The sequence below is a fragment of the Rana temporaria genome, chromosome 4, assembly GCF_905171775.1.
Source record: "Rana temporaria chromosome 4, aRanTem1.1, whole genome shotgun sequence".
Classification (NCBI taxonomy): Eukaryota; Metazoa; Chordata; class Amphibia; order Anura; family Ranidae; genus Rana; species Rana temporaria.
In genome coordinates, this window is record NC_053492.1 from 185852728 (window position 1) to 185879426 (window position 26699).

General features: G+C 45.6%; 1 protein-coding gene across 2 annotated transcripts in view; it reads left to right on the forward strand.

The window, feature by feature from the left end:
* The first annotated feature begins 16490 nt into the window (after positions 1 to 16490).
* The window catches only part of ATP13A3 (ATPase 13A3), a 156796-nt gene continuing 146587 nt past the window's right edge, over positions 16491 to 26699 (forward strand). For both annotated transcript variants that reach the window (XM_040349508.1, XM_040349511.1), the window contains exon 1: positions 16491 to 16733. The gene's annotated coding sequence lies outside the window, so the exon portion shown is untranslated. The remainder of the gene's footprint in view (positions 16734 to 26699) is intronic.

The window sequence follows — 26699 nt, forward strand, 5'->3', positions numbered from 1 at the left end:
TTAATTGTTTGTTGTTATATAAGTTACTGGAATGCAGGTACAGACATGTATATATACAGTTAATTGACCCATGCAGTTCCATTTAATTATGTTTACACATTGAAATATTCAAGTAAAGCAGCCTAAAGAGGATTTAAACATTATAAGTTTTTTTCTAAAAATAAAAAGGGAGTTAGAAGTCTAAAAACGTATTATTAAATCTTCTATTATTTTTTTTCAAAAGCAATCTCTAAATCAGGCTGAAACAAAGATGGAGCGAAAACTTTTTACTTTCTGTATTCTTCTTTTACAATAAGTATAGTACGCATTCGTTAAATTTCCACAAGTACAAAAAATACCTGTTCATTTTGCTAAACTGAAAGCAGTAAACTGCTAATCCAACCACCCACCATGGAATAAAGATAAACTGATGCAGGCAGGTTTAAAGAGGAGTTCTGCCCCCCCCCCCCCCCCCAAAAAAAAAAGTCAGCAAGCTACAAATACTGCAGCTGCTGGCTTTAAATATTAGGATACTTACCTGTCCAGGGATCCCGCGATGTCAGCACCTTAGCTGATTTTCGGATCCTGGACATCTGAAGTCACTGAAGTAGGAAGGCGCATTATCTTCAACATGTTTCTTAGACCAAAGGCCGCCATTGATCTTAAGGGAAACCGGCCTTTTGGCTTCACAGCTGGTTCCCTACTGTGCATGCGCGCTGCGCATTCTAACTGGCCTGGCAGCGGAGGAAGCTGTCACCGCTAAGGGGGCTTTCATCTTCACGCAGTCTTCCTTCCTCGTTCGTGGGCTACGGCTGTCTGACTGGCTGACCCACGTTGACATCACTTCCTCGCATGTGCATGGGAGTCACAGTTTATAGTGCACACCTTTGAGGAAACGGCACGGTATGCTGTTCTTTGCAAGCTGCTGCTCCGTGCAATATCTCCTAAATGTTGCGCATTTAGGAGATATTCACTTTACCTACAGGTAAGCCCTATTAAAAGCTTACCTGTAGGTAAAATGTCAGACACGACTTTACTACCACTTTAAAGGGGTTGTAAACCCTATGCATTAAGGTGAAAAACATTTTGTAATGCAGCAGCCCCCCAGAGCCCTCCCTTTTATTTACCTGAACCCGATCTTTCCAGCAACGAGAACGAGACCAGCAGCTTCAGCCGCTGTCTCGGATCCTCATTGGATAGATTGATAGCAGTAGCAGCCATTGGCTCCCGCTGCTGTCAATCAAATCCAGTGACACAGAAGCAGGGGGTCCTGCTGTCTGTGTCAACTTGGGAGCACGCCCACAGCACGCCCACACGAGTGCCCCCTTGGAATGCGGGTCTCCGAGGGGGCACTCGATGTGGGGAGGAGCCTGGAGCGCCACTGGGGGACCCTAGAAGAGGAGGATCGGGGCCACTCTGTGCAAAACCCTTGCACAGAGAAGGTAAGTACACCATGCTTGTTATTTTGTTTTTATTTTTTTTAAAAAACCTTTACAATCACTTAAGGTTCAGCCTGGGGTAAACTACGGTTCCCTACCTAGATAAAGTAGAGTGAGTGAGCATAGCCATCCTAAGACAGGAAGTGCAGTATTCTTAGGATTACCAGATAGAAACTAAAAAACGAATACAGTCACCTCAATTTAGGACTGGAAAGTTGCAAAGTATTACATTTTTATTTAAAACAGTAAGCAAAGGACATATTACATATTTCAGTTTTTATTACAGTAATGGTGTGCCATGGAGAATCCATCTATTAAAAAGGAATTAATTTATGCAGCAATGTAAATATCCGGCTAAATTCTCCTGCAGATTCAGACCGACATTTTAGGGGTTATATAAATACGAGTTATGTCTAGAATGCACACAATAACAGTTCCCATTTTCTAAGTTTCGGTTTCCGCTCGCTTCTTAAATGTATGTCCTATGATCACCCTTTCCCTATTAGAACAGGGTTGACTATTTGAATATTCTCTACCACCTTTCTAATTAAAAAATAACTTTCAGCCATATCAGTTTAAAAATCAAAATCAAAAGCTGCATTGTACAGTGCTTATCCAGAATACATTAAAGTAACATTAAACCTTCAATTTTTCTTCAAATTAAAATAACAAACATATTATACTTACCTGACCCCGACCCTCCTTTTCTGGGGTCTAATGCATAGAATGCTGTAAAGCGGAGTTCCAGCCTTTTACTGTTTATTAAAAGTCAGCAGCTACAAAAAGTGTAGCTGCTGACTTTTAATAGACAGACACTTACCTGCTCCATGGTCCAGCGACGCAGCCGCCCCGGAGCTCTGCTCCTCTCCCCCTCTCCGGCCAGCGCCTCCATTCATAGTGAGGGCACCCAGCCGTGACAGCTTTCGGCTTCACGGCCGGGCACTCATTGTGCATGCGTGAGTCGTGCTGCGCTCTATGAATGGACAAGCGATCTCCTGGGGCCTGTCACGTGTCCCTGGAGATCGTCTAAAGGGAGGGGCCGCCTAAGGCGAGAAGAGAAGTCGCAGAGGCGGTCCCTGGGCAGAAGGAGGAAGTGGGACAGGAATCCCACTCCTACTGAAGCCCCCACTCCCCCCCCCCAAAAAAATTACGTGCCAAATGTGGCATGTAAGAGGGTGAGGATTGATTAAAGCAAAAGTTCTACTTTTAGGTGGAACTCCGCTTTAAAGCGGGGGTTCACCCTAAAAACGATTTTCTAACATTACATCCAGCTCACTCTCTACATTCACAGTATGCCGTTTGTTTTTTGTTTTTGCTGTACATACCTCGTACAGCTATTTTCTTCCCCGGCTTCCGGGTCGGGACTCCTGCGGGAGTGGGCGTTCCTATCCAGCAGGTGATTGTCGTGATGACAAAAACGAGCTCACCCCGTCGCATAAGGAGCATCACAAGTTGCCAAAGAAGCCGAACGGTGAGTCGGCGCTATACGGCGCCTGCACACCGAAGTTGGGCTTCTTTCGGCAACTCGTGACGCTCCTTATGCGATGGGGGGAGGTCGTTATTGTCATCACGTCAATCACCTGCTGAATAGGAACGCCCACTCCCGCGGGAGTCCCGACCCGGAAGCCGGGGAAGAAAATAGCTGTACAAGGTATGTACAGCAAAAAAAAAACGGCATACTGTGAATGTAGAGAGTGAGCTGTATGTAATTTTAGAAAATCGTTTTTAGGGTGAACCCCCGCTTTAACCCTCCTGGCGGTATCCCCGAGCGTGACTCGGGGTGGGTTTTTTATGCTGAAATCGGTAACCACGAGTCACGCTCGGGGTAGATATGCAGAGCCTGCAGCGTGCGCTGGCTTACCTTGTCCTGGATCCAGCGATGTCACCGCGCTGTGTGAGCGAGCGGGACCTCGCTCGATTCACACACCGTCCTCCTGTGCCGCCGATCTCCGTTCCCTGCGACGTTACGACGCACGGGAGCGGAGATCGGCGCCAAATTCAAAAACGTAAACAAACACTATACATACAGTATACTGTAATCTTATAGATTACAGTACTGTATGTAAAAAAAACACACCCCCCCCTTGTCCCTAGTGGTCTGCCCAGTGCCCTGCATGTTCTTTTGTATAATAAAAACCTTTCTTTCTCCCTGCAAACTGTAGATTGTCCATAGCAACCAAAAGTGTCCCTTTATGTCAAAAATGGTTTTAGAGCAGCTAGAAAACAGCGATAATAAATTATAATCACTTGCAGAATTGTGCGATAGCGATTTGTGGGGAAATTCGTCATAAAAAAAAAATAATAATGACAGCGACAATTCTGCAACTGAGAAAATTTCAGTGATTTTGAGTTGATTACATTATTGAATAATTTTTATTAGAATTATATTATTATTTGTTATAATTATTTATAATTATTTATTATATTATAATTTATCATTTTGTTTTTAAAAAAATGTCATACCCGGGATGCCTACTAGACTCTTGTTTGGTCAGATTTAAGTGAGTTATTCCTAAGGCCGGGTACTCACGAACAAACATGTACGGTGAAAGCGGTCCGTCGGACGGGTCCTAAGAATTACAGGCCTACAGTATAAAACGCTAAATTTCCTTGCAAATAATTGTACCGCTTTTGGTACGTAATTCCAGACAGAATCATACCGCCAGGGAGGTTAAAACGACTTTAATTTTTAGGAAGGGTGGTCTTCAGAAAGATTGTACAGAAAATGTACCGTTTTGGAAAACAATTCATTACCAGGACTCGCCATGTACTCATACATTTTTGGAACTTGCTGACTGAACAAAAAAAAAATTAACAACTGGCTGAACAAAAAACAAAATCTAACTCATTCATGATATACTGTACAGCGCAGATGAACTGATCTCCCGCTGTGACTATTGTATTTTGATAGTGCCAGTGGCTGCCAGAATAGCTGAACACTGGCTGTATCTGATTGGATACAGCTACTGTTTGGCTGACAATTTTCTGCTCAGGTCCCTCTAATTTTCATTTGAAGGATGTTGGGTGGAAGGGTCGCCAGCTAAATACATTTGGGATGGTTCATCAGACAACTGGATGAAATTTGAACAGAGTAAGGCCAGCAGCAAGAATTCATCCAAACCTCACCTAGACAACAAAGTTTAATTCCTACCTGGGTAGCAGATTTAGATTAGGAGAACATTTGAACCTTAGCAGAAAGAATAAGGGAGAGACGACCCTACATATCTGAAAATATACGCAATAGGGTTGATTTACTAAAGGCAAATAGACTGCGCACTCTGCAAGTGCAGTTGCTCCAGGAGCTTTGCTGACTTCCATCATCCAATCAGGTAGCAGCAAAAATGCTGTTTTTTTTTTAGGGGGGGGGGGGGGGTTATATAGTTTTCTTGCTTGTGATTGATTTTTTTTTTTAGTGAAGCTTTACCTAATTTACTAAGCTTTGAAGTAAATGCACTTGGAGATGGTCTATTTGTCTTCAGTAAATCAACCCCAGTGTGCCTCAAGAGGAAGTTGTCATAGAACAATTGCCTAACTTTGAGAGAACAGATGACTGCGGTGTGAAAAAGCATTTCTAAATGAGAATGCTGCATTCACATTAAGCCATGTCATCCTTATGCAATAATATAGGAAATGTGCCATGCAAGTCCTAGAACAAGCCTGTAGGGTCTTATAAAACGCCAACTGGACCTTTCCCCACATACTTACACATACCATCTATATAACGTCCTTGTGACAAATATATCTGCAGGACAATAACTGCCAAACTGCTGCATCATAATGATGATTGAGAACAAGTGAGAGATGAATAGGAAGCTGAGACTGTGTATTTCCTCAGCTAAATGAGCAGCTTTGCAAAAAATAACCATGACCTGTCCGGCAGCAAATATTGTGCTGATTGAGATGTTTGAACAGCTTCCACAGCGAGAAATAGTAAAGTCTGGCACTATGAAAAGCTGCAGTAACAGCTTTCCTGTTCACTACGACGAGACGGTTCTACTGCTTTGAATAGTGTGAAAGCTTACTTTTTGTTTTCCTTTCTTTTCATTTGTAGAATATGTATATATTTTCAATTTGGACGGGTATAGATTTGTGTTGACAGCACATGCATTAGAATATAGCTTTCACTTCTCTTTTTTTTTGTGCAAGATGTTGCCAGTTTTGTTCAGCAAATATACAGTATATCTATACAGCATGGGCCATATTCTCCTAGATTTCCCACGGGCGGCGCGTAAGCCATTTACACTCCGCCGCCCCAACCTACAGGAGCAAGTGCTGTATTCCCCAAACACTTGCTCCGTAATTTGGGGCGGCGGAGTGTAAATGCCCCGGCGTAGCCACGCGTATCTCCAAGGGGGCGGCTTCTATTTAAATTAAGCGCGCCCCCGATTCTAACGAACTGCGCATGCGCCGGGCTTAAAATAGCCCAGTGCGCATGCTCCAGTTCTCGGCGTAAAACGTTAATGACGCCGACGTGTGCGTCATTGACGTAAAGTCGTATTCAAGAACGACTTAGGGAAACGACGTAGCCGACGGAAAAACACGACGCGGACCCGACGCCATACTTAACATGGCCTACGTGGGACTTGCGTAAACTTACCCCTCATATAGCAGGGGTAAGTTTACGCTTACGCAAACGACGTTAGCGACGGTTACGCGACGCAAATTCCTTTGGGAATCGGCGTATCAGGCTCATTTGCATAAACAAATGAGACCTGAACGTAAACGCCATCTAGCGGCGGGCGGAGTAATTACATTTAAGATCCGACAGTGTAAGTGACTTACACATGGCGGATCTTAAGTGTATCTATGCGAAAATGATTCTAAGAATCACTCGCATAGATACACTGGCCAAAAAAGAGAGATACGATGGAGTATCCTGAGATACTCCATCGTATCCTTACTCAGAATATGGCCCTATATATATATATATATATATATATATATATATATATATACACACACACACACATACTTTGTCATAATTTACATTCCTCAGTAAGTAGATGGGATGTTTAATATTTAACACTTCGAGCTAAGCTTCCTTAATCTTCATAGCCACGAATGGCTTAGTTTCAGAAACACCCTCACTGTACAGAGTCTCCAGCACTCAAAAAGACTTAACACGTTAATAAGCTGGATTTAACAATATTTATATTTTCTGTCAGAAAAAAATGCAAGTGCGGTCTTTATTAAGGGCTCATTCAAATGGGCGTACAGCATTCCTAGTTTATTCACCCAGGGGATACAGATGTTCTGTGCAGCCGCCACTAGTAGCCTGTGGCAGAATGTCAGACACAGGGGTTGTATGGATCTTCCAACAAATCCAAGTGTTTATATTCGAACAGTGATGGATGCAGCGCCCTGGACTTATACAGAACCAACCCAACACTTCTAAATGTATTATCTACCCCCTCAGGAGCCGCTGGTTAGATTGGGATGGCGTGTTTTGTTACCTCTGTGATGTGTCTAGGGATGATGATGAGAACAATGACGGAATGTCCAAACAGCAGGGTGTCGTTTTCTGTGCTTTTATTTCTCACCCAACACGGCAACAGTTAACTTGAGGTAGATAGAGAAAGGTTGGTGAAAGGAGAATTTGCATATTCAGGCCTATGGATAACTGAAGCAGTCCTGCCTCCAATGGGACTTTAACTGACGTCGCCACTCCAGCCGGAGTGGGTATAGTGTACCTGGACAGGCCTCTCACACCGACCTGGCAGCCAGAGTATCACTCGGAACCCTTGAGAAGGAACAAGTCTCTGCCACTGACTTGGCTCTAATAGAATTAGAATTAGGAGTGGAACCTCTGCCACAGGCCCTCTACTCAGGAACGTAGATAATAGAGCGAATCCTCTCAACGAATATAATTTTTGCCTGAATCTCCCTCAGGTAGACTTCTTGATTTTGGGGTCACCGACTGACAAGTTGCAGCATACAACTTCTCAGTGTCCGGCCACCCAGATCCCCAATGGATCGTCTAAGCCCTGTTGGATCACCTGCCTCCGGGCTCACCTCAGACCGACTCCCCACCGAACAGCATAACACGCTTGGGATCTTCATGAAGGGTGGGGACCCAGTAAGTCACTGGGGCCCCCTTTCAGCTTTAGTTGCTCCGGGCCATGAGGGCCCAGAGTCAGGAACTCCACGTAGCACGTGCGCCCCGGCCTGGTAGGCCATATCGCCGGGGCCCGTGATGTGCGCACACCCTAAAGGTGGGTGCCGCACCCGGAACAGAACCCAACACCCTAGAAAAATGGCGTTCGCTCTAGAAGTACCCTCCCCCAGCATGCCCCGCGAGGGAAAAACTCCTCTGATTGGCTGCTGGCAGGAAGGCGCCACCTCTTGGACTCCTCTGGCGCCACCTGTCACCCAGGTGAAAAGGTATCTCTGGGACACAGAATGAAACCACAGGGCAGCCCAGCCTGGCAAAAACCCAATTTTCACAAATCAACATGGATGAGAGCAAAGTAACTCTCTCATCCCCCTCTAAATTTAACATAGCACCTGTACTGAAAGTACACAGGCGCTACATCAGTAAAAAGGAAGAGGTAGGGTGTAGGTCCTGGGACTTGCCCTGAAAATCTTGGGGGAGCGCACATGGCCTTTTGGTCAGGTTTTCTCCCCTCTCATGGGGGGAGCCCCACCTAGTACTTGGGTTGGCCTTCCTTCGGCAGGCCTTCCAGAGAAAGGAATCCACCTGGTTTCGGTACCCCAGTCCCTGTCAGGAGACTTGCGCCTGGGGGATCCGTTCTCATCAGTAAAGCACTAAGGGCCGGATTCAGATAGAATGGTCTATCTGTCCGGCCGGCGTAACGTATCTTAGATACGTTACGCCGCTGTAACTTTGGGCGCAAGTTCCGTATTCTGAAAGAACTTGCGCCCTAAGTTACGGCGGCGTAACATATGTGGGCCGGCGTAAGCCCGCCTAATTCAAATGGGGATATTGGGGGCGTGTTTTATTAAAATTTGCTTTGACCCCGCGTATTTTACGTTTTTTTTTAATGGCGCATGCGCCGTTCGTGAAAAAATTCCAGTGCGCATGCTCGAAAATCCGCCGCAAAACGTCATTGCTTTCGACGTGAACGTAAATTACGTCCAGCCCTATTTGCGAACGACTTACACAAACGACGTAAAATGTTCAAAACTCGACGCGGGAATGACGGCCATACTTAACATTATGTGCCGGCCGGACGTACGTTTCTGAATCGGCGTAACTACCTAATTTGCATATTCCTCGCGCAACTATACAGAAGCACCACCTAGCGGCCAGCGTGAAATTGCAGCCTAAGATACGACGCTGTAAGACACTTACACCAGTCGTATCTTTGGGATATCTATGCATAACTGATTCTCTGAATCAGGCGCATAGATACGACCAGCCGGACTCAGAGATACGACGGCGCATCAGGAGATACGCCGTCGTATCTCTTTTCTGAATCCGGCCCTAAGTGTACTCCCTGTGTAGTTTTTTGTGTGCTTCACGTTTTTTATGCATCGGGTGTTACATTTTCCTGAATGTGTTTCACTACACCGCGGAGCTTTAGAAAAAAATAATTGTGAATTGTAGTGCACCATCAGGTATGTTTTTATTTATTGTATATGTGCATCGGTGAGGCATTTAATTCAGTGATGTAGTGTTAAATGGTGGTTTTAGTAGGCATTAGCACAACACAAACATGCGATTGTAGCCTAATGCCGCGTACACACACGACCGATTTTCATGACGAGATAAAAATTTTTAGACTGGTCGTGAAAAACGGTCGTGTGTATGCTCCATAGCATTTTTCTCGACGAGAAAACTGCCCGCAAAAAAATTAGAACCTGCTCTATTTTTTCTCGTCGTTTTTCACGTCATTCTTTTTCTTGTCGCGAAAATCGATCGTGTGTATGCAAGGCAGGCATTTTTTCCTGCTGTCCTTCGCTTGCATGGAATGACACAGGGAAAAGGCATGGAAAGCAGCCTAAATCTATTAGTAATTAGAAAGCAATCTTACCCCATAAAAATGGTAAATACCTCTAAATTGGGATTTTTAAGGAATTTTGAAAAGAAAAAAATGGTGAAGAATAACATAAAGAAATGGTGTGAATAACAGACAAATAACACAAGTATTGATTGGCAGAGATATTTGTTCAAAGCAATAATGTTACAGCGCTGTATCCAATAGCAACCTGATAAGGGTACATGTGAACAGATGCACAGTGCAATAGATACTCAATACCTTAATACCTGTATTGAAGCACCTCTGAGGCCTCAGCACACAGAATGCACAACAGTGAACACAGCAATAAAAGTACAAGTTACAACAACTGTTGCTAAATGGCTTCCTCTAGAGTGCAGTTCAGAGTGATACACAATTGGATAGCAGTAAAGCCTTGTGAAAGAATAAAGTATTGAAAGTTTCTCCAGTTCCAGATTTCTTGTCTTCAGCTAGCTTAATTGTACTGCAGTGTGAGGTGGTGCACGCATTTTTAATCCAAAATAGCAAGGGAAGCAGTAACTGTAGAATATGGTGAGATTGATTACTTAGCTGCAAACTATCCCCACTTGTAATTCCTTCTGTGAGTGAACAGTACAGTACTGAGCCCGCAGCATGGGGGAAAAGGAAACACCAGGATCCAGCTATAGAATACTCAGGTGCAATAGATCCACAGCTGTGGAACTACAGGTCTCAGCGACAGTCTGTATAGCAGGCAATCACTTAGCAATAGTACAGTCACTACATGGCTAGGCAAATGCCTTCTCACCACTGTGGATCCCATGCTGGCTGTGAACTCTGTCTGTGTAGATGGCACCTCCGCGCGGTGCTGCTCCTCCCGGTGTGCTGGAAGGCAGGTGGCCCCAAAAGCCCCAAAGAGCTGGCTCTCTTGCTCGATTAGCAGGGCTACTCACAAGGATCCTTCTGGGGCAGGCGATCCGCTCTCTGCTAGAGGCCGCAGGCTCTCCCAGCCCTGGGCACACACACAGGCCTCTTGCTGGTTGTTAAATGACGTCCAGAGAGAGAAAAAGCAGGCCACACCTGTCCTTTTATCTGCTTACCGAGCAGGCTGTGCTGTGACTTGGCATTGTGGGTTTGTAGCTTGGCATTGTGGGTTTGTAGTTCCAAGCCTGATTTAACAACATGAGTACTTCCTCTTTGTCCTATATATCCCACAATGCATAGTTGTTTTTCTTAACCAGAAAGAAATATCCTCATAACATTTCAATGATCACTCTAGGGCGAGCCAAACCCTTTCTAAAGAACAATACATTTCTTAAAGGAGTTGTAAAGGAAAAAAAAATGTTGCCTAAAAGTAATGTCTGCAAGGTAGACAGACAGAATAGTGTAATGATTCTGTTAAAAAAAACAAGTAAATACCTATTAAATTCCTTCATCTATAACACCTCCGGCGTTCTAGTTTCTGTTCTCTCATTCACTTCCTGGTTTGCGGCGCTCGTTCATGTAAGAACTACATTTCCCAGTATGAATTGCGGCACGCCCAGTAATTCACAACTCCTTGAAGTCTCTAACACGTAGAGAGCATCCTGCTGCACAGATGTAGTTCCCATGAGGGGGTGAGCACGTTACTGACCACCGCAGTAAAGCCTCCCATCACGGTGGTGAGTAACAATCAGACAAGCAGGAAGTGAACAGAACAGAGAAGAAATAGAACAACTTCTGAGCAAAAACGAACAATGAGGAATGGAAAAGAGGAATGTCTGCAGGTAAAGGATGCTTATTATGGAAAAAAAATTATTCCTTTAAAACCCCTTTAAATGATAACTTTGGTAGTAGACCTGTGCTACAAAAGGGATACAATTCTGTATGTAAATGCAGGAAGTTTAACCACTTAAAGTCAAAATCTTTTTTTGACACTTGTTTCTTAAGTTAAAATCAATATTTTTGGCTAGAAAATTACTCGGAACCCCCAAAGATTATATATATTTTAGCAGAGACCCTAGGGAATAAAATGGCAATTGCTGCAATATTTTACACACATTGGGCCAGATTCTCGTACGATCGCGTAGCTTTGTGCGGGCGTAACGTATCTGATTTACGTTACGCCTCCGCAACTTAGATGGACAAGTGCTGTATTCTCAAAGCACTTGATCCGTAAGTTGCGGCGGCGTAGCGTAAATCGGCCGGCGTAAGCCTGCCTAATTCAAATTTGGATCAGGGGGGCGTGTTTTATGTAAATCTTCTGTGACCCGACGTGATTGATGTTTTTCCCGAATGGCGCATGCGCCGTCCGTGGAATTTCCCAGTGTGCATTTCGACGCGGGAACGACGGCCATACTTAACATTGTTACGCCGCACTTACGCCACCATATAGCTGGGGTAAATATACGCCGGGAAAAACCTAACGTAAGCGGCGTAAATGTACTGTGTCGGCTGGGCGTACGTTCGTGAATTCGCGTATCTAGCTAATTTGCATACTCGCCACCTAGCGGCCAGAGTAAATATGCAGTTACGATACGACGGTGTAACACAGTTACGCCAGTCGGATCTAGGGGAAATCTATGCGTAACTGATTCTAAGAGTCAGGCGCATAGATACGACTGCGCAACTCAGAGATACGACGGCGTATCTGGAGATACGCCATCGTATCTCGTTTGAGAATCTGGCCCTGTATTTGCCCATCGGTCTTTCAAACGCAATTTTTTGGGAAAAAATACACTTCAATGAATAAAAAAAAACAACAACAGTAAAGTTAGCCCAATTTTGTTTGTTTTAATGTGAAAGATGATGTTACAGCACGAGAATCGTGATCGATCTTCTAAGCAAAAAAATAGTGATTGTCATAGTGATTGTCATTGTCAATCTGATAACTACCAATTCTTTGGTAGTTATCAGATTTCATAATGCCATGCACACAGTCAAGATATCCAGTGCCTGAAACAGCAAAGCAACCCCAAAACATCAGTAAACCTCCACTATGTTTGACTGTAGGGACTGTGTTCTTTTTTTAAAGGCCTCACTTTTTCTGAACAGTAAAATGATGGGTTCACCAAAAAACTGTAAGGCCCCGTACACACGAGAGGATCTATCCACTGGAATTGATCTACGGATCAGTTCCAGCGGATAGATCCGCTGGTGTGTACATCCCAGCGGATATTTTTCCGCAGATTTTTTTCGGCCGACCGATTTCCAGCAGATAAAAATTTCTTAGCATGCTAAGAAATCTATCCGCTGGAATCGGCTTCAGCGGATCGATCCGGTGGTCTGTACAGACTCACCGGATCGATCCGTCCGATTCCCTCCCTCGCATGCGTCGTAATGATTCGACGCATGCGTGGGTATCCTTATATGACAGCGTCGCGCATGTCGCCGCGTCATCATCGCGGCGACGGCGCGACACGTCATCGCGATGGGATTTTGGCGCGGATTTCGATCCGATGGTGAGTACACTCCATCGGATCCAAATCCGCGGAAATCTTTGAGAGGATTTATCCGCGGATCAATCCTCTCGTCTGTACCCGGCCTAATTGTTGTTTTGTCTGTCCACAGCACATTCTCCCAAAAGGATTTTGGCTTCCTCAGGTAAGCTTTGCAGACTTCAGTCTGGCTTTTATATGTTTCTGTGTCAGCAGTGGGGTCCTCCTAACATATTCAGGAAGAGTTATGCCGGCGTATCAGTAGATACGCCGGCGTAACTCTGAATTTGCGCCGTCGTATATTTAAGTGTATTCTCAAATTGAGATACACTTAAATCTAGCTAAGATACGACCGTCGGCGCCGTCGTATCTTAGCTTAGTCTATTTACGCCGGGTGATAGGGGCGTGTACGCTGATTTACGCCTAGAATGCGTAAATCAGCGAGATACGCCTATTCACGAACGTACGCTTGCCCGTCGCAGTAAAGATACGCCGTTTACGTAAGGCGTTTTCAGGCCTAAAGTTATTCCACCAAAAAGATGGCGCAGCCAATGTTAAGTATGGACGTCGGAACCGCGTCTAATTTTTACGTCGTTTGCGTAAGTCGTCCGTGAAAGGGGCTGGGCGTAATTTACGTTCACGTCGCAACCAATAAGTCTTTGCGGCGTAATTTGGAGCATGCGCACTGGGATATGTCCACGGACGGCGCATGCGCCGTTCGTTCAAAACGTCAATCACGTCGGGTCACGATTCATTAGCATAAAACACGCCCACCTCTTCACAATTTGAATTAGGCGCGCTTAGGCCGGCACATGTACGCTACGCCGCCGTAACTTGGGACGCAAGTGCTTTGTGAATACAGCACTTGCCTCTCTAACTTACGGCGGCGTAGCGTATATGAGATACGCTACGCCTGCCTAACGTTAGGCACATCTACGTGAATCCAGCTAATAGTTCCCTTTTCATTCAGATGGCGACGTATAGTGAGCTGACACAGTTGTACCATGTGCCTGAAGGTCAGCTTCAATTTGTCTGGAAGTTGATCAAGGTTCTTTATTCACAATTTGAACAATCATTCATTGCAATCTATGATCAATGTTTCTCATTCATCCATCCAGGGAGATTAGCTACAGTGCCATGGGCTGTAAACCTCTTGACAATGTTGCACACAGTGGACACAGGAACATTAATATCTCTGGAGATGGACTTGTAACCTTGAGATTGTCCATGCTTTTCCACAAGTTTTGTTCTCAAATCCAAAATCTTTGCTGCTCTTTCTCTTCTCCATACTCCCTGTAACACACAACAGAAAGGTTGAGTCCATGTTTCACCATGTTAACTGGTTTCCAGTGTGATTTCTATATTGTCATCATCTGTTAATTGATACGGGTGAGTTTAATTCCAAATTACAGAAGCATCACAAAACTTGGAATGCAATTATTTCTTACAATTTTCTGAAGGTGCCAATAATGTTGTCCAGTACATTTTGTGTGGAATGTGTCAGATTTGGCTTTGTGTTTCTCTACTTTTTTGTGTCCTACCAATACAAACAAAAGAAGTAAACATGAGAATTATTTAAAATTCTAAAATTTTTCAGGGCGAAGTGGTGCATTATCTGACAGAAATGTGCGGCCTCTCGACGGGTGGGCTTTAATGCCAATGCTGTATATATTCGGCCCTATGTAAACACACTCCCAGCACAGTCACCGGCAGGGACTGTAAAGCTCTGGATACATACCGTATTTATTTGAGTATAACGCACACATGTGTATAACGCGCACCACTAATTTACGATTAAAAATCGGTATAAAATCATTGTAATTGCCAAAAATCATTTATTGTATTTATTTTATGTCCAGCCATGTCCCCCGTATGTCCAGCCATGTCCCCCGTATGTCCAGCCATGTCCCCTGTATGTGCAGCCACCTACTGTTAATCACCGCGGCCCGGGAACATTACAGACAGCGTTCGTTTGAACAGCTGTTTTCCCTGCCGCACATAGACACTCCCCCTTGCTCGCGATTGGACAGATCAGTCCAAGGGGGAGTGTCTATGCGCGGCGGGGAAAACAGCTATTCAAACGAAAGCTGTCTGTAATGTTCCCCGCGCCGCGGGGATTAACGTTGTAGCGGCGGCGGGGGGAGGGGGGAAGTATTCTAGTATCGGCGGTATTAGCGGGAGTACGAGTACTCCCGCTAATACTCAGTTTCGGTCCCGCCACTGTCATCCCACCCCAGTCCTCGTTTATAACGCGCACCCAAAACTTTGATTTTTTTTTTGGTATAAAATTTTGCGCGTTATACTCGAATAAATACGGTACTTGCGATCGGGAGCTTTCTAATCATGTGACCTCTGTGACAGCCAATCACATGACTCAAATGCCCGTCTCCTGGCATTTAGAAGTTCTTTAAAGGCTGGGAGGCGGCAGCGGGAGGTGGTTAAAGAAGATCTTCAGCCCATTTGAAAAAAATAAAAGTCAGCAGCTACAAATACTGTAGCTGCTGACTTTTAATAAAAGGACACTTACTTGTTCAGGGATCAAGCGCTGTCCTCATCTGGGCTGGTTCAAGCACTGTCCTCACCTGGGCTGGTTCTTTGCCAGTCTTCGGGTCCCTGGTGTCGGTATGCTTAGTGTGGGAAGCCAGCTATGACTTCTTGCAGCTTAACTACTGGCTTCCCACTGCGCATGCACACGCCGCACTGTGTGAATGATCCCACAACCTCTTGGGACCTGTGGCATGTCCCAAGAGGTTGTGGGTGAGGGGCTGAACTTTCAGTGGAATCTCCTGGGCATTCCGACCAGAAGTGGGTGTGGGTACCTACCAAATCTAGGTACCCACTCCCCCACAAAAAAAAAAATGTCCAAAAGTGTAAAAGGAGAGGGAGGAGGACATAAAGTGGAACTTCCCTTTTAGGCGTGAAGTTCCGCTTCAAGGATTACTCTGCATTGCTTTGGTGATGGTCGGTACCAAGCAATAGCAAATCAACAGTAAACACTCCTCCAGTCTTTACTGAAGTTAATGGAAATAATATCAAATCTCTCTGAAGGAGCTGCTGTCAGTCAGTGCCAGTCGCTATTCCAAGTGGTACTCATGGCAAGGGTCATATGCCCTTAATGAGGAATTCCTGTGTATGAGACATCCACCCCCCTTGTTTTCCAGCCTGTCATTGATTTTTCCAGCCCGTTGGCAGTGGATTGTATGCTGCACCCATACCACCCTTGAACCTAAACCACCTGGTTTAATGTGTAATAGCCAAACTGTTTGTGTGTATGAGCCCTAACGTTCTGAGGAACCCAGGTGTTTATTGGGCACAAATCAATGGCTGCCACCGGTTTGTGCTTAGGGTGGCTGACTGTGCGTGCCCCTATAACATTCAGTGGTGCAGCGTAGAGTCTTGAGGATGGGGTCCACCTTGGGATCTTGCACCCAGGCCCACTGCATTCAGAGAGGACCTAGGGGAGGTCACCATTCATTGGCAAGCTGTGTACATTCACTGAGCCACATGTAGTGAAAATGGCTCTTCAGGCCTCCATTCTTCTCCTATGACAGGTGTATGTCCTCATATATTTCCCCACTATGGAGGTTGTCCTTCTGCCATCCGTCTCCATTGTTGTGTCATCTGACAGTGTTTCCAGCACACCGTGTTCTGTATGCACTTTCCTCCCTCTGCACACCACCTTCTCCTCCTCCCTGTGTGTACAATGGTGCACTCTCCTCCTCCTCCCTCCATCCTCTCTATGGTATCCCCTCCCACTTCTCCAGTGCACTGCTGTGCTGTGTGTCTCCCGCTTGTCTCGTGTTCTCTCCTCCTGTCACTCTCCGCAGGTCTCGGGCCTCGCAGCCATCATGGGCCTCAGGTGATAAACCGAGCGGGCCGCCGGATACAGCGGGCGGAGAACAGAGCTACCGGAGAGCGTGGATCCCGGGCCTGACCGCCCGCACCGGGGGCCTCAACGCCGGGTCAGTGGCAGCAGTGTGAATGTGTGTGTGTCTGTCAGGGGAGCTTCCTCTTTTCTAAATGTGTGTGACAGGCTGTCGTTTATTATCACACGTTGTGTATGTACAGTGTGCCAGTCACCGGGGTGTCACAGTGTGTATGGGGGCCACGTGGTACGAGGACACCCTGTCACCCAGCGCGCCCTCTCCTCCCCCGCACTGGGCCTTATGGGTGATGAGTGTGTCAGGGTGTGCATGACGGACCACACTGCTTCCTCAGTGCCACACACCGCTGCCTTGTGTCCCCAGTGCCACACACCGCTGCCTTGTGTCCCCAGTGCCACACAACACACTGCCTTGTGTCCCCAGTGCTACACAACACCATGCCTTGTGTCCCCAGTGCTACACAACACACTGCCTTGTGTCCCCAGTGCCACACAACACACTGCCTTGTGTCCCCAGTGCCACACAACACACTGCCTTGTGTCCCCAGTGCCACACAACACACTGCCTTGTGTCCCCAGTGCCACACAACACACTGCCTTGTGTCCCCAGTGCCACACAACACACTGCCTTGTGTCCCCAGTGCCACACAACACACTGCCTTGTGTCCCCAGTGCCACACAACACACTGCCTTGTGTCCCCAGTGCCACACAACACACTGCCTTGTGTCCCCAGTGCCACACAACACACTGCCTTGTGTCCCCAGTGCTACACAACACACTGCCTTGTGTCCCCAGTGCTACACAACACACTGCCTTGTGTCCCCAGTGCCACACAACACACTGCCTTGTGTCCCCAGTGCCACACAACACACTGCCTTGTGTCCCCAGTGCCACACAACACACTGCCTTGTGTCCCCAGTGCTACACAACACAATGCCTTGTGTCCCCAGTACTACACAACACACTGCCTTGTGTCCTCAGTGCCACACACCACTGCCTTGTGTCCTCAGTGCCACACACCACTGCCTTGTGTCCCCAGTACTACACAACACACTGCCTTGTGTCCTCAGTGCCACACACCACTGCCTTGTGTCCCCAGTGCTACACAACACACTGCCTTGTGTCCCCAGTGCCACACAACACACTGCCTTGTGTCCCCAGTGCCACACAACACACTGCCTTGTGTCCCCAGTGCCACACAACACACTGCCTTGTGTCCCCAGTGCCACACAACACACTGCCTTGTGTCCCCAGTGCCACACAACACACTGCCTTGTGTCCCCGGTGCCACACAACACACTGCCTTGTGTCCCCAGTGCCACACAACACACTGCCTTGTGTCCCCAGTGCCACACAACACACTGCCTTGTGTCCCCGGTGCCACACAACACACTGCCTTGTGTCCCCGGTGCCACACAACACACTGCCTTGTGTCCCCGGTGCCACACAACACACTGCCTTGTGTCCCCGGTGCCACACAACACACTGCCTTGTGTCCCCAGTGCCACACACCACTGCTTCATAAGTGCTACACACCACTGTCTTGTGTCCTCAGTGCTACACAACACTGCTTCATCAGTTCTACACACCACTGTCTTGTGTCCTCAGTGCTACACACCACTGCCTTGCGTCCTCAGTGCTACACAACACTGCTTCATCATTTCTCTACACCACTGCTTTAGCGTCCTCAGTGCCACACACCACTGCTTTAGCCTCCTCAGTGCCACACACCACTGCTTTAGCGTCCTCAGTGCCACACACCACTACTACTTATCCGCACCCAGAATCAATGAGCAAAAATGATACCACAGTTTGCATTAGGCAGGCAGTACCACCACCAAATGCAGTGCATGTAAGTGACTGGAACCATGATGCAGCACCATACACGCAGTTACAGCACAGTGCTGCAGGCTTACGGGCATCCAGAAGACAACCTATCACCTTGTGGATTGCTTTTTCGAAGGGGTGGTAATGAAAGCGACAAGGGTACAAAAACCCCTAAAGGGCAGGGGGTTAGCCCCCAATTCTAGGGAGTGTGTATGTGTGTGTGTGTAAATATATATATATGTGTGTGTGTGTATGTATATATATATATATATAATCTGTCTGTCTGTCTCCTGATATTTATTCCATATTTTACTGTGCAGTTCTGTTGGCCAGCGCTTGAACCATGTCCGATATGCTTGAGAACCTGCTCCCCATAGTTTTCTTGGTAGGTCACCATGTCTTTCCTCAACCAAGTGTGCTACCAGAAAGCGTGGCTCCTGGGCCAGACCACCCGAACCAGGGGGTCTCTGCCCAAGGTCACTTTCCAGCAGTGTGTATTTGTGATCACAATGGCATTGTGTGTCTCCATCTGTCATCACATCCCTATTGCACATTGGTTCCTGCCGCTATCATATGCCACTAAAAGATGAATGAGCTGGTGGGAGGAACCACTGCATACAGAAGAGGAAATGTTGTTAAACCCATTCAGCCTTGGGGCAGGGGAGTAGTGAAGCCATGGCATTTGAACATACAGGTCACCAGAAAGGTTAGCACGACTAAAAACATCCTGTTTTGGCTACAAGTGATATACTATACTGACAAGGTCTGAGATTCTAACCCTCCCCTGCCTGGGGAAAAAGAGATTTGGTGCAAAGGAAACAACATTTTGTACCATTATTCACACGTTGAAATAACTGACCTATAAAGGTTTCAATTTAAGGAGACACTCGGGGAAAAGCAGTATTGGGAAATGTGCTCCCTTCATAAGGGATGTGCAGATAGACTGGATCATAAGGGAGGGTGAGGGGGGCTGAGCTGCTCATGTCACTTGCTTGCCTGTCATTATTGTCTTTTAGGTCCTGGTCTGAGCACCTCCTCCAGGTCCTCCAGCTGCCTCAGCGTATGTCAATGAGAAGATTTTCCAATAGACTTGTCTGAGGGATATTCTTAACACTGACAGGAGTGATGTCATTGACTAGAAGTCCTCTACATTGACAAGCAGAGATCACCTTTGACCCTTGTTTTTTATTACTCTTTTAGGGAAGGTAGAAGGTACCTTTCCAGGTATCGCTGACACTGCTCTTTAACTAAAATGGACTTCATGCTTCAGTGCTGGGGGAACCCGATTCTTTAAAATGCCAAGGGTAGTGAGAGATAAAAGCAATCTACGTGTTATAAGAAATCAGTCAGTTTAAGTGTGATATCTACCACTGTGCCGTTATCCTTCCAGACCCAGCTTATCATTTGCCACATAAAATCTTACCTTGCACTGCCAAGTTTTGCCCGCGGTAGAAGAGTGATCCAGTTTGTTTTTCTCTGTATTCTGAAAGGTGCTCCTGTGCTTACATAGAACGGACTTATTTGGTGTGTGCACATTGTTTGGAAAAATGGACATGTAGGAGCACTGGACAGGGGCTGTGGCCTGGACAGCATTGCATGGCAATGGGTAAAGCAAGGCAGGATTGGTAAGATATTTTTTAAAGTGATGAAGACCTGGAGGTGGGGCACATGGGTTGGTGTGAATGAATTGGGACCAAGTGCGCTATCACACATGTTAATACATAGGCATTATGCTTAGCATCCTATTTACCTTGATTAGGGAATTGACAAACCCTGGCTCATAAGGTAAATTACCTACCCAATTCCTCAATGCCTTGGCAGTTGGTGCTCCTCTTCGCTCTCTGGTGCTCCCGGGTTGTGGGTGGCCCCTCGGCATCCTGCTCAACACATTACAAAATTAATGGTGGATGCCTGTTCTTGGTAGCGTTCTTCGTGGATGTGATTGTTGAGGGAGGATGTGTCTATGATAGATGTTTTTTTTTTTTTTCTTGTAATATGACCATGTTTTTCCTGTAGAGAATTTTCCTGTTGCTTTGATTGTACTTAATAGCGTAAATTGTACAAACGGTGTACACTGGGATGTTTTACAACTGCTATTGGTTGCACAGATTCACTTAGGGATTTATCCCCCATTCTCACCTGCGTGATTTGACATGCGATTTGACAGGTCAAATCGAAGCCTATTGCCAACAATAGGAGCATCCCAAATGGTTCAACGTCGACTTTGTGGCGCCGCACTGATTTCCAGAAGTAGTCCCTGCACTACTTTTTGGGGGCGATTTCAATAGACATCAGTGCATGAACCAGCACAGATCTTTCAAGTGGCCCCCAAAGAAATGCAGCTTTCAAATTTGTGCGAGTTCAGATGTACTTGCACGATTTCAAAAGGGAAGTTCCGCTTTAAGGACTTGTCCCACCGCTCCTCTTGAAAAATTGTCACTTTTGAGGAGCGAAGGTGGGGAGCGGGTACCTGATTTTGACAGGTACTCGCTCCCACTTCTGTTCCGAACACCTAAGCGGTCCCCCCCCCGCAGTCATCTGGGGCACTGACAGGTCCGAGAAGACAAGACTGCATCCACCATTCACAAATTTCCCAGAACAGCACGCCTATGTACCGTACTTAAGATTTAGCTATATCGTGAAAAGGGCACATGGAAAACAAGGTGATTTGATCTGTGCCCTGTGCAGGGACATATTTTACTGGCATGGGGATGCATAGGTTTTGCGGATATCCCTGTGCCAGCACTTCTATAGCTGTCTATTGGGATTCAGTGGCTGCATGGACAGCCCTGAACGCACCTGTACCCACACCAATATCACGTGTGTCCCAGAAAACATGAGTAGGATCACCCACACCGGTATATACAGAACACCTGTGCATCCCTGGGTACAGGGCATGGATCAAATCTCTTCTTATGAATGAGACCTAATTGTTTTCTATGTGCCTTTGCAGAGATCTACATTTTTTTTAGTGCAGAGAAATGTGGGACTCTGTACATAGTTTGAACAAGCCCTCTAGGTTTTAAAAGCCCAGATTGTGATATGAAATATTTAATTGTCTGCCCAGAGCTAAATTTTGGTCAAGTTTCTTATCTGAATGTAAAGTTTAAATCCAAACTAGGACAGCCTTAGTAGCCCTTATGCATCTTGCCTATGGTATGGTAAAAATTACAAATCTTGTCTTTGTTGCAGCCCTGCTAATGGTAACAGCATGTCTTTTATGGGACACTTTTGACCCTTAGATTGAAATTATTAGTGGCTGTGTGTAATTTTGTCCACCCGAAGGATTGTGTAATCTATACATTTTGTTACATGTGGTGCAAATTATAACCTATTTAGAAGATCGGACATTTTTAAACCCTATAAATTCAGAAAAGAACACATTTCCCATACTTTCCAGATAAAACCTTCAGTACCAGTATATGGTTACCGAAAATAAAGAGGCAACCTTTTTTAGTAGATAGAAGTGTTGGAATACCCCCCAATTGTTGTAGTTTGTTATAACTGTGATAACTAATATATCAAAGAAGTTCTACAAGTCTTGATTTAGTAAGCACCTTCTAGTAGAGCTGCACGATTAATCGTTAAAGAATCATCACCCCTCCCGATCACAAAACCGCATTTCCCCAATTCTATGTAAGAAGTGAAGAGATCAAGGGGTTAACTGTGTCCTAGGGAGTGATTCTAACTGGGGGGTATGGGACTGCCTGGATGAGGAGGCCGATCACTCTCCTCACCCCTGACAGCACGAAGATCTGTCTGTTTACACTGAGTGGTCTCTGTGTGGAGCAATCGCGGGTGCCTGGCGGTCATCGGCTCTGGCGTCACGCTGCGTTCGTGTGCCCCCTAGTGGTCAAAAGGCAAACCAACGTGCAGCTACTTCTGGTCGCCCAGGGGAGCCAACCTGCCACAGTAAAACTGTGGCGGCTGATCGGGAAGGGGTTAAGAAAAATTAGCTCTTCTTATTATTGCCTCCGTCCTGTATTCCTGCACATCAGCAAGCATTTCTCAAATGCTATTTTTCTTATAGGCCAGTAGCCAGTGTTTGAAGACCCTCCATCCTTTCTGATGGTCATGTAGGGGCTAAGAGGGCTCAGAATTAAGGCTGGTGGAAAGGGAGAGAATACCTTGTTAAATCACTTAATGGATACATATTAGAACACCCCCCTCTTCCACAATCCTGCCGAGGTTTTGTGGTGATTACTGGTAGTTTCCACACTTGGACTCAGAATTTGCACTTCTCAGCACACATGTACTGCATGTTGTGTTTAGAATGATTAGGTGGTGTTTGGCATGGTCACAGGTCTGCTGGGGGTTGGCACAGCCTGGGGTGTTTTTCTTGCAGCTTTCAGCTAAAGTTTGAGGCGCCCTAGACAGTTACCTTTTCTGCATCTTTCAAAATTAAGCTTGACTGACTGGGGTTAATTGGCAGTTTTGCACAGAAACCAATTCACTTCTAGGTTTTAGTCTACATTCACACTGAGGCCGGGTTTGAACTTGCACAGTGATTTGACAGACATCTGTGCAGGTTCATGCACAGATGTCTATTGAAATCGCCCCCAAAGTCAGCCCCGGAAATTTTGGCTGCTCAATGACCGGGCCAATTTTTGCTTTATGGCACTGCATCGCTTTAACTGACAATTGCACGGTCGTGCAACATCGTAGCCATACAAAATTGACATCCTTTTTTCCCCACAAATGGAGCTTTCTTTTGGTGGTATTTGAGCACCTCTGCGGTTTTTAGGTTTTTGAGCTATAACCAAAAAAATAGCGACTCTTTTGAAAAAAACACCTACTGTATTTGTTGGCTTATAACACTCAATTTTTCACCCTGCAAATCGGTTGCAAATAGAGTGTGCGTGTTATACTGCAGTTTGAGCTGCCTCGGAGAGAACGGGGAGGGGGGCAGGACAAACACCGTCTGATTACATGCAGCGAGAATCTCCTGTTTACTCAGCGACCTCTGTAATAGGAAGTCCCGCCTCCTGGGCCGGCATTGGACCAGTGTTCTGTCTATCATAGAAGCCAGTCCAGGAGGTGGGACTTTGTATTGTATTAAACAGGCCGCTAAGTAAACAGGAGATTCTCGCTATATGTAATCTGACTGCGCTCATCCCGCCCCCTCCCTGAGATTTGCATTGATCAGGCTGCATTCATGGCAATGGGGAGGCTGCAGATGGGCATTATTCAAGCTGCATTGATGGGCAATTTTGAGGCTGCAGATGGGCATTAATCAAGCTGCATTGATGGTTACTGACCCTTATTTTTCTTCAAAGTTCTTTATTTGAATTCAAAAAATTTGTTTCCCTGAATCTTCTCTCTTAAAATGAAGGTGCGTGTTATACGCCTGTGCCTGTTATATGCTGATAAATACGGTATTTGTACTTTTTTTGCTATAACAAATATCCCCAATTTTGTTTTATTTTTTTCTCAGTTTAGGCTGATATGTATTCTTATACATATTTTTGGTATTAAAAATCACAATAAGCGTATATTGATTGGCTTGCGCAAAAGTTGGTGTCTACAAACTAGAGGATAGATTTATGGCATTATTATTATTATTACTATTTTAATTTTTTTACTTGTAATGGCGGCAATCTGTTTTTTTTTATTTTTATCAGTACTGCAATATTGTGGCAGACACATCGGGCACTTTTGACACATTTTTGGGACCATTTACATTTATACAGCGATTAGCGCTAAAAAATGCACGGATTACTGTGTACATTTCACTGGCAGGGAAGGGGTTAAAAATAGGGGGCAATCAAGGGGTTAATTATGTTCCCAGACTATGTGTTCTAACTGTAGGGGGAGGGGACTGACTATATTAGATGAAAGATCAATGTTCCCAGCTTGTAGGAACTCACGATCTGCATCTCAACAGAACAGGGATGAGTGTGTTTACACACGCAAGTGCCAGTTCTGCCTCGTGCCCGCGATCGTTCGTGGCCGGCGGTCATCGCGACCACCTGTCACGAGCATCGGCACCCCTGCAGTGCAGCAGGCACGTGCCTCCGCTATTCCGCTTAAATGAACGACTTGCAGCTACGAAGGTTCACGGGATCGTGCCAACCTACTGCAGTATAATGATGGCAGCAGGTTGACAAGTGGTTAAAAAGCACCTGTCATTTCAGATCCATCATGGCAGCACCTGTTAGCGGGCATCCACTCACTTGCTGTCGCCATGTCCCTCACCTTGTTGTGTCCGCTAGGGGAGAGTGCAAGTCCGATCAGGTCCGCCTGAAAATCTGACAAGCCGACCTAATCGGACAGGGGCCAAAGGAGCTAGGTCCCAAGTCTGTGGATGTTGTGTAATAACTTGACGAATAGTTATGCTGGTTAGTAGTCATATTTCTTTCTTGTATTAATCTCTTTATATAATTATTCCCCCTCCTTTTTATTGTGTGTTCTTTTCATAGTAGAACAAAGTTCTAGTTTATTTGGATTTCTGAAGTTGTCAAATTTTCCAGGCTTGAAATTGGATTTCAGATGTTTATCCCTAATCTGTTTAATCCTAATTGTTTAGCCACTAGAGGGGGCTTTGTACAAAGTAAGTGGAGCCTCAAGCTACATTAACACATTCTTCGCTCACAAGGTGACATGACCTGTCCTAGAAGTGTGTCACTGCTTTCATCATGATTCTGCTACAAACTGCCTCACTGCAGTGCTAGCTTGTTCATGAGCAGTGAGCTTTTGTGTTTTCATGTCATTTTTTATTAATATATACTGCGTGTGTGTAGATGTTCCAAACTGCTATATACTGGATGTTCTGTAATATTCACGGCATCATCTGGTGCTGTTACAAGGTTTATAATGTAAGTATACGCTCAAAATAGCTGATGTCGCCCTTCCTTCTAAATTACAGCCCTGCTCTGCGCTTAAGATGCAAACTGAGGTAATATTGGGCACAGGTATTCAGATAAACAAACAAGATAAAAGCTGCTGCTTAAAACTGGAAAACAATGTAAAATATACAGTAAATATAAAACTTCTAAAACCATAAAGGTCCAAAGTTCAAATAAAACACTGTAGCAGCGCTATTCCCAGACCAGCGTCTGAAACACTTCTATATGTCCATAATATATAGGAAATCAGATGATAGTGCTGATAGATAGGCAGAGAAAATCTTCAATTAGTGCTTCCTTCACCAAAGGGGGCGTTCACCACGTGAGGGGATAAACCCCTTAAGGGGATGCACTCACCACAAGTAAGTAAAAGTAAAGCCTTGAGCATATGTCTCTCTGTATCTCCTGGATGTTGCACTCTCCACCAGCCAATGTGTTTATGTTCAATCAAATCGCCATCACATGGAAACAGAGGGAACTCAAATAGTGTGATATTGTTTTAAATAAATGTAAGTTTTATTGAGCCCCAAACACATCCCTTAATACATTCAGCGTACCATAAATATAATAATGACAAGCATAGATAACAAATAGATGCCAGTACTGTGCCTGTGAGTCTTTCTGGCCGGACAGCGCAGTGTGCTAAGAGCAGACTTTTTTTCTCCTGTTCCTGGTTCCAAAAAAGGCTGTACACAGTGTTAGGTCATTGGATTAGCGTCACGCCCTGACGTTTCGTCCTTAATTGACTTCTTCTGAGGGCGTGACTAGGCTAATCCATGACCCAGTATTAGTATCCCCCCGTGGAGCGCATCTCTGCTCTCATTGGCTCTTTAGCGGTCACGTGTGCGTGTCATGTTGCACATGCGCACACGCGATCCGTAACTGCAGCCTGGGAGGAGGAGTAGTTTGACCAGCAAGTGGAGCGTGTCTCCTCTCTTACTGGCCAGCTACAATCACGTGCGCGCGTCATGTCGCACATGCGCCCTACGCGACCGGAGCCAACCCAGGGCGGAAGAGTAGCATCAACAAGTGAAGGGCATCTCCTCGCCCATTGGTCGGAACGGGCCACGTGAGCGCATCACGCCCCGCATGCGCGCACTCGCTTAATTCTATAAATCATACAGTTGAGGGGCTAAAACATTTATACAACCTACATTTTCAAGGATATACCTTAATATTGATAAAGCATAGCGGTACTCTAAACCTAATGCATTTACATCTAACAACATCATGGTTATAATACCGTGGGTATATTTATACACAGCAACGTTTCAAGATATGATGATAAAATCAACTTATAAAATATGATGACATTATTTAAAATATATCATATTGTTAAAAAAGAGAAAGAATAACCCCATTTAAGAAAGGA